This window comes from Thermobia domestica, chromosome 8 (assembly GCF_964235325.1).
Source record: "Thermobia domestica chromosome 8, izTheDome1.hap1.1, whole genome shotgun sequence".
Lineage (NCBI taxonomy): Eukaryota > Metazoa > Arthropoda > Insecta > Zygentoma > Lepismatidae > Thermobia > Thermobia domestica.
Genome location: NC_137461.1, coordinates 129,159,646 through 129,165,645, shown reverse-complemented (window position 1 = coordinate 129,165,645; position 6,000 = coordinate 129,159,646). Strand labels below are relative to the sequence as shown.

General features: G+C 34.2%; 1 long non-coding RNA gene across 1 annotated transcript in view; it reads left to right on the top strand.

Moving 5' to 3' along the window:
- The first annotated feature begins 369 nt into the window (after positions 1-369).
- Positions 370-6,000, top strand: part of LOC145691842 (uncharacterized) — a 39,274-nt gene continuing 33,643 nt past the window's right edge. The window contains exon 1 of the long non-coding RNA XR_014132565.1: positions 370-467. This is a non-coding gene — a long non-coding RNA (uncharacterized LOC145691842). The remainder of the gene's footprint in view (positions 468-6,000) is intronic.

Sequence of the window (6,000 nt, the reverse complement as noted above, 5' to 3'; positions counted from 1 at the left end):
ACATTTTATTCATGTATATAATTTTATTTTAATTATTATGTACTTCGGACTAACAACAGGACAGAATGCAAACTTGAACACAGCTGGGATTGTCAGTAGGACGTCAAGATATTGATTAAAAAAAAAAAAAAAAAAAAAGATTTTTCAGAAATTACTGTAACCTTTCTGTTTATGCAAAGTTGCGTAAAACAACAGAACACTTGCTCAAACCGTCCTCGGTGGGGGTGGAAAAAAGAGATGAAGACTTTTAAGTGGCCCCTTCTTACAATTTGTTGCTGACGTTTATCCCGTTGTAAGTCCAAAAGTCTCAACTATTAATTTATTTTAAAGCAACATAACTTAACAAAAATCTGTCTAGTTTCAGTTACACTTTGATGGGACTTATACAGCTATGAAGAAGTTACTAAGTTTATTTTGCTTTCAATCATCTTTAGATTTGGAAGAGAAGAGCCTAAATACGTAGATAGGTAAGACCAATAGAAACTTCATTTTTACTCTTGTTATTACGTTCTGTAATTATTAAAATAATACAAGAAACTAAATCTAAGTAAGTTATCATCAATTAATTACCCAAATCAGTCCAATAGAAGAAAAATAATTCAATTTTTCTTAAATTATATGATTCAAATAAAACGGCATTAAAGTAAATTTCATAGCGTAATACATAAATAGCCTATTAGTGCATGGAGTTAGTGTCAGAAACCACCAAAATATTTCACTTCCGGCTACCAGTCTGCAATTTTACACAGTTCTTATATGTATACCAAAGGAAAAGAATCCGCCGGGAGACACTTGATCTGACGTCCGGAACTCATGTGATGATGTCATCAAAATGGCGGACAGCTCGATTCAAAAAATAAGCCATATCTCCGTTATTTATGAACCGAGTTTCTTCAAACTTAGCTCATTTTAAAGGAAATTAAATTTGCAATAAAATATGTTACCAAAATATTTCCTCTAAAATTAACCGTTTCTGAGTTATTTAAGAATTAATAAATTAATGAGTATTTATTGAAGAAAAATACATAATAACTCCGAAACCCTTAGTTTTAGACGAAACACTTAGGTAACGTGTTATATTGCTAATTTCATTACCTTTAAAATCAGCTATTAATGAAGAAAATTGATCCATAAATAACTGAGATATCACTATAACGTGCTAATTACATTATTAAAATGGCAGTCACAACTTCTAACACATAACGACAAATTCAGCAAAATTAATTCACTTCCATATACCAGTTCCAAATTTTGCACAGTGTTTATATACATAATACATAATTTTAAAATACCTGGGAGACACTTGATTTAACACGCTGAACTCCTATGTTGACGTCATCAAAATGGCCGCCGGGATTAAAAACATAGGTTTGCTTAAATACAACTATCTCCTTTACCGATCATTTTTTGTCTTCCAATTGTTCCATTTGAAAGAGTATGAAATAAGCTACAAAAATGTTATTTGATTTAGTTTATAGGTAAATGGTGTATGAATTATATATGGTGATGACAATTTGGAAGTGGATGAAAAGAACATCCGTACATTTTCTTCTAGTAGATGGCAGAAGTCTCTACTTGAAGAAAACGCAAAAACATTTCTTTTGTTTTTGCTAGTGGTGATTTCTGATACTTACCGAATTTTTAGAAAAGCAACAAGTATTCTATCACACAATGTACTGGAAGACCACCATGGTGCTAGAATGTTTCCTTTTAGTTTAGGGTTGTGCTTAGGTCATGGTGAAAACTGTTGATAGTGACGTGGTAGTATTGCCTTTTCTAGACTCAATACACTGAAAGAATTTTGGATTGAATACGGCAGTGGAAAGCACCTCCAATACCTTCCGATCCACGAGTTGCACAACAAAGTTCCACGAGGAGTTCCAGATCTTTTGTCTTTCTTCCATGCATTTACAGGGGCTGACACTGTGTCAAGTTATGTAAGTATTGGTAAAACCACTGTATGGAAAACATGGATGACTTTCCGAGATGTAGACGAAGCTTTTTCGGTATAAGTTCTGGACAACATCTCTGAAGATGACGACACGTTTTTACTCATTAAACGCTTTTAGTTCTTGTGTACCATTCAAGTTCTGCAGAGACCATCAATGAGGACAGGCGGATTCTCTTTACCCAACAAAACAGACCCATTGAAAATATTCCACCAACCAGCAACGCTCTGTTGCAATACTTGAAGAGGGTCATCCTACAATGTTCTTTATGGACAAACTGTCTTCAACGGAACAGTCAACGCTTGCATCCTTGTGAGTGGGGATGGAAGAAGACCGCAGATGACTACGAGCCTCTCTGGTCGACAAGCCCAAACTTCACCATGGAAAAGCTAAAAGAGTTGATAGCATGCAAGTGCAAACAGATTTGCACGCGCTGTCGATGTGTAAAAATACACGAACTTTGCACTTTACTTTGTAGTTGTGAGGGTGAATGCAGAAATTAAGTTTAATCTTACAATCTTGTCACTTTGTTTAAAGTTTACATTGTTTTCAATAGTTGTGGCTTCCGCGTTAATAATCCATATGGAATGTATATGTTTTCATTGTGAGAAACTGTTGTAAATGTCTGTTACTGTTCCTAAAAAAGAAAAGTTTTTTTTTTTTTTTTTTTTCATTTTTGCCAATCAGTATAAAGAGGGCATTGGATCCACTAAAAGATGTAAATAACTATTTTTATTTTCATGTTCACTCTTTTGTGCTATAATTTATAACTAAAGATGAATCACTCTTTAAAAAAATTATACAAGCATGCAACATTGCAATGGATGTAATGTGTTTACTTGAGTTAACGCCTCTTATAATAACAGAAATGTCATTGCAAAATATATTAAGCCAACAGCAACCATTTTAAAACTGTTTTTTTTTTTTTACCCCTTCCACGTTGTCATCGTCATAAACCATTTAAAATAGAATAAAATTTTTGTAGCTTATTTCATGCTCTTTCTAATGGAACAATTGGAAGACTCAATAAAATGATTGGTAACGGAGTTAAGTGTATTTAAGCAAACCTATGTTTTTAATCCTGGCGGCCATTTTGATGACGTCAACATAGGAGTTCAGCGTGTTAAATCAAGTGTCTCCCAGGTATTTTAAAATTATGTATTATGTATATAAACACTGTGCAAAATTTGGAACTGGTATATGGAAGTGAATTACTTTGGCTGAATTTGTCGCTATGTGTTAGAAGTTGTGACCGCCATTTTAATAATGTAATTAGCACGTTATATGTGATATCTCAGTTATTTATGGATCGATTTTCTTCATTAATAGCTCATTTTAAAGGTAATGAAATTAACAATATAACACGTTACCTAAGTGTTTCGTCTAAAACTAAGGGTTTCGGAGTTATTATATATTTTTCTTCAATAAATACTCATTATTTTTTTAAATTCTTAAATAACTCCGAAACGGTTAATTTTAGAGGAAATATTTTGGTAACATATTTTATTGCAAATTTAATTTCCTTTAAAATGAGCTAAGTTTGAAGAAACTCGGTTCATAAATAACGGAGATATGGCTTATTTTTTGAATCGAGCTGTCCGCCATTTTGATGACGTCATCACACGAGTTCTGGACATTGGATCGAGTGTCTCCCGGCGGTTTTATGTTCTTTGGTATACATATAAGAACTGTGTAAAATTGCAGACTGGTAGCCGGAAGTGAAATATTTTTACGCTAACTCCACGCACTATATGAATCAACGCGAATGAAGCCCTGCAGACAGTGGCGTATTTAGGGGATTATCGAGCTCAACGCCCCCCCCCCCTCGCCCAGAAATAAACTTGTTAGGTTTTCGCATTTCACGCACAACAATAGTTCTTCTTACCATTTCTAAGAATTTAATTGAATTTCCATTTTCTTATGCTCTTTGTTCAGTAATAGTACTGTATTTTTGTAATTCATTCCATGTAAGAACTGTGTTCTTTTTTCTTTCTTTCGTCCATTTTACTCTTGTGTTTCTGTTTCGTAATTGTTACTTTCTTTCATTTATCCTATCATACTTTCAACAGTTGTTTGTAGTTCTGATTCAAGCTGGCCGTCCTCAGTAATGTCAAAAATAAGAGGATGTGATAGGCGAAACTGGTGTTTCACACCAACGTGCACATATATTAACATAACGGGACTTTAGTTATAACAAAGTAATATTTACATCTTTTAGGTATAAAGAAAGGTAAATGTTTGAATTTTAAAATAAAAATCAAGAAGGGGAATAAGTAGCCCGGGAAATTAGGTAGGCGAAGACGATGCTTCCTTTTCTTCTATGCATAGGATAAAAGGTTAGATTCACTGCTAAATTTTTATTTGTATCATATCACATAAGATTCACCAGTTTCTGCCATAAAAACTGCAGTCAGTATATTTCAGTTTGAACTTGTCTCAACATTTTCCTTCAGGTAGAAACGTACACAGATAAAACTGAATATTTCCATTTTTCTAAAATAAAATCGGTCAAGTTGAAATGAGATTACAAATATTCAACGTGTGTTTTTGCAGGAGCATCATTTCAGATTTGTCTGGGGGGAAGGGTAAGATCCTCCACCGACGTACGAGATTCAGTTTTTTGCTAGTATATTAGTGTACAATCGATTAAAATATATTAATTCTCAAACTCTGGTGAGCAATTGCCCCTTGCTTCCTCGTGTTATGCATAGCCCCCGAAACAAAATACTAAGTACACCACTGCCTGTAGGTATAATCTTCTACTCATAAGGGACGGCTTTTGAGATATATTACGTCGGAGAAAATATTGAGCATATTTAGACAACTATTTCGTGTGTATTTAGAGTCGTACAAGATCTTGGGTAGAGCGTGAATATTAATTTCCGCGCTCATAAACACGTTTGTGATATTAACCATGACTTATATCGAAAGATGCAAACCACAAAAATTTCTGCAAGTATTTCCAAATATATTATGAGAAGCGTAAGAGAATGTTGTTTTATAGTCAGTCAGTCACCTTTTCTCTTAATGTGTTTAGACAAGTCTAAAGTAAAATTCTAGATTAATCCTTTCGATATAAGCCGTGGATAACATAATCAAAATGTTGCTCAGTACAAAAATATTATCACGCACTAGTCAAGACGCTTAGTATGATGCAAATCACATGTAAAAACGTGTGTAAATGACTACCAGCTAAGAAAGAAAGCTTATCTATCGTACTATTTCATGCATACAATTTAATTATTTGCTGATGTGACTTGCTTCGAGAACCGCCAATGCTGTTTAATTCCTGTTACTTGCAAAAACAGGCTGAATCACAAAGATGTTGCTACTTAAATATGTGTGTTGATTAATATTTTAATTTGCAATGCAAGTATGTTTGTATATGTGGTAATGATGCAATATGTATCGTACGCATAGATATTACTTCATTTCACTTCACTCCAGTTTAGTTGGATTATTAAAACAATCTAGACACTACAGATCTTGATACACATCATGTCACGGGAACACGTTACTACCGATAGTCTGAATAACGTTGGCAAGTTATTACCAATAGTCGTTAAGATCTCTCGGTTTCACAGCTTTAACATAGTCTTCATTCATGCCCTATAATCAAAAGTCGTATGGCAAGATATCGGGAGGTTCTGCTGTCCTTAGCAAGAGACCACTACGATATTTCCAATCAGTTGATTCTCAAATGTGTAATCCAGAGACCATCGAACCATTCAAAATTAATGAGTGGATGCACCGTGCTGCTGAAAGTAACATGATCACAACATACGCACTCAGAATATGTCTTCATGCAAATGTGTTGCATGTTAGTTATTCTTCGTTAATTAACGTTTTTTTTTTTTTTTACTTTAACATCCCACAATTATGCGTCGGCTCAAGAAGACAATGGTGATGACATGGGTGACAATATTGAAATGTTCTAAGCGGAGGAATTGGGAAAAGCCCGAGAAATCCAACGTACATAGTGTTTGTTCACCACAATGTTCACTTGCCGTGACCTGAAACCAAATCAGGTACCTCACACATCCAGCCGCGT